The sequence below is a fragment of the Octopus sinensis genome, linkage group LG5 (assembly GCF_006345805.1).
Source record: "Octopus sinensis linkage group LG5, ASM634580v1, whole genome shotgun sequence".
Classification (NCBI taxonomy): Eukaryota; Metazoa; Mollusca; class Cephalopoda; order Octopoda; family Octopodidae; genus Octopus; species Octopus sinensis.
In genome coordinates, this window is record NC_043001.1 from 108,755,128 (window position 1) to 108,758,061 (window position 2,934).

A 2,934-nucleotide genomic window follows, 5' to 3' on the forward strand; every position below is an offset into this window, starting at 1 on the left:
ACCCCGCCGGAGCCTGGTGGAGCTTAGGTGTTTTTGCTCAATAAACACTCACAATTCCCAGTCTGGGAATCGAAACCGCGTTCTTACGACCGCGAGCCCGCTGCCCTAACCACTGGGCCATTGCGCTTCCACTGTGGTTGCTGTTGTCGTTACTGTTCTTGCGCTGAGTGGCTTAGTGGTTAGGGCAATTCGGCTCAGGATCGTAAGGTCGTAAGTTCGACTCCCGGCGGCGCGTTGTGTCCTTGAGCAAGACACTTTATTTTGCGTTACTCCGTTCCATTCACCTGGCAAAAAGGCGCAGGAGTGGCTGTGTGGTAAGTAGCTTGTTTACCAACCACATGGTTCCGGGTTCAGTCCCACTGCGTGGCATCTTGGGTAAGTGTCTTCTACTATAGCCTCGGGCCGACCAAAGCCTTGTGAGTGGATTTGGTAGACGGAAAGTGAAAGAAGCCCGTCGTATATATGTATATATATATATATGCGTGTGTGTGTTTGTGTGCCTGTGTTTGTCCCCATAGCATTGCTTGACAACCGATGCTGGTGTGTTTATGTCCCCGTTACTTAGCGGTTCGGCAAAAGCGACCGATAGAATAAGTACTGGGCTTACAAAAAAGAATAAGTCCCGGGGTCGAGTTGCTCGATTAAAGGCGGTGCTCCAACATGGCCGCAGTTAAATGACTGAAACAAGTAAAAGAGCAAAAGAGTAAAAGAGTACCTGTAATTCAAAGAGGGCCAGTCTTGTTACATTCTGCATCGCGCTGAATCTCCCTGAGAGCTACTTTAAGGGTACGAGTGTCTGTGGAATACTCGGCCACTTTCACGCTGATTTCACGAGCTGGCTGTTCCGTCGACCGGATCGATTGGAACCTTCGTCGTCGCAACCGACGAAGTACCAGTTCTTAGCTCTTGCTGTTTATTTCTATGACAACCCTGATTAAAGATAGATATTCCAACCGTGACCATCCCGTCTTATATGCACAAAACCCAGGGCCACGTGATACATTCGTCATTTTCTACCTGGCATGCACAACTTTTTTTCGAGAAGCGGGCCGCATGAGACACGGGTCATCATTTAACGGGCCGCACTACAAAAAAAAAATCAAAGTAATTTTATGTTAGGCATTGCTATTCAGAAGGTCCCGCGGGCCGCAGTTTGCCTATGGATGTTCTAAAACCGTGGCATTTGATTTGAGGCAGATTAAGCTACTTTTTCTTACAGGTCCAGTGATCTCGTACAAGCCCCTTCGCTAATTCGAGGTTACTGTCGCTGGCTATTAATAGAGGTGCAACTGTTGTTATTATTGCTTTCGTTATTGTTATTTAACAAGGTGGCAAGTTGGCAGAATCGTAACAATACCGGACAAAATGTTGAGCAGCATTAAAATCCGGCTCTTTATGTTCCGAGTTGAAATTCCGCAAAGGTCGACTTTACCTGCCATCCTTTCGAAGCACCATTCAGCTCTGGCAGACGCGGTCCCAGAAATTTTTCGAAGGCACAAGGTCAGAACAGAATACAACTTCAGGAGAAAAAGGCGTAATAACATTATTTAAAAGGGCGCACTTCTTTTCTTAAGGGGTCACGTGCTCCTCAGACCCTCCCCCACTCCTTGGGTCCGCCCCTGCTGGGGTTGATGTAATCGACTCCCCCACCCGTCAAATTTGCCGGTCTAAAATTAGAAAGGACGCAGGAGTGGCTGTGTGGTAAGTAGCTTGCTAACTAACCACATGGTTCCAGGTTCAGTCCCACTGCGTGGCACCTTGGGCGAGCGTCTTCTACTATAACCTCGGGCCGACCAAAGCCTTGTGAGTGGATTTGGTAGACGGAAACTGAAAGAAGACTGTCGTATATATATATATATATATATATATATATATATATATATATATATATATATATATATATATATATATATATATATGTGTGTGTGTGTGTGTTTGTGTGTTGTGTTTGTCCCCCAACATCGCTTGACGACCGATGGTGGTGTGTTTACGTCCCCGTAACTTAGCGGTTCGGCAAAAGCGACCGATAGAATAAGTACTAGGCTCACAAAGAATAAGTCCTGGGGTCGATTTGCTCGACCAAAGGCGGTGCTCCAGCATGGCCGCAGTCAAAATGACTGAAACGAAAAAAAAGAATAAAAGAAAGCCTGCAAGCTGACAGAACGACTTGCAGGACACGATGCTTAGCGGCATTCATTTCTGGCTCTTTACGGTCTGATTTTAAATTCAGTAAAAGCCGAATTTGCTTTTTGTCTTTTCAGGGTTGATAAAATAAGTACCAGCTGTGTCCTGGGGTCGATGTATTTGTATAACACCCTCCTTCAAAAATTGTTGGCTTTGAGCCAAAATTTGAGACTATATAGAGAGCGGCGTGCTGGTTGAGTCGTTAGCACACGGGCAAAATGCTTAGCGGTAACTGTACCAGCTTTACGTTCTGAGTTCAAATCTTGCCAAGGTCAACTTAGCTTTTTATCTTTTCAGGTTCGATAAAATAAGTACTAGTTGAGCAACAAGGGTTGATGTAATCAACTAACTCGCTTCCCGCAGAACTTCAGGTCCTTGTTCTCATAGTAGAAAGTGTTACTGCTATTTAACCCTAGGTCAGCACTGACAAGCATTCTAGCCGCGAATATCCGGTCTTTTCAAGGTTGTATAGGCGTATAATATTTAATAATGTTTCCCTTATTCAAAACGGTATGGTGTAATTTGGGGCAATTTGGTTATTATATCTAGCAGGCCCAGAGTTTGCTTACAGATCCACCCATTGGTTGTTTTACATGCAATTGTAGTGAGTGATGTTGTTGTTTTTGTTTAGCCCAAGGTCAGGTGTGATGGAACCGATCTATGATTAAAGAGTTCCACATCTGACCATCCATCCATTTCTTTTGTTCACCAGCGGTTATATTGTCCCGAGTGTTTTCTTATTTTAAGACG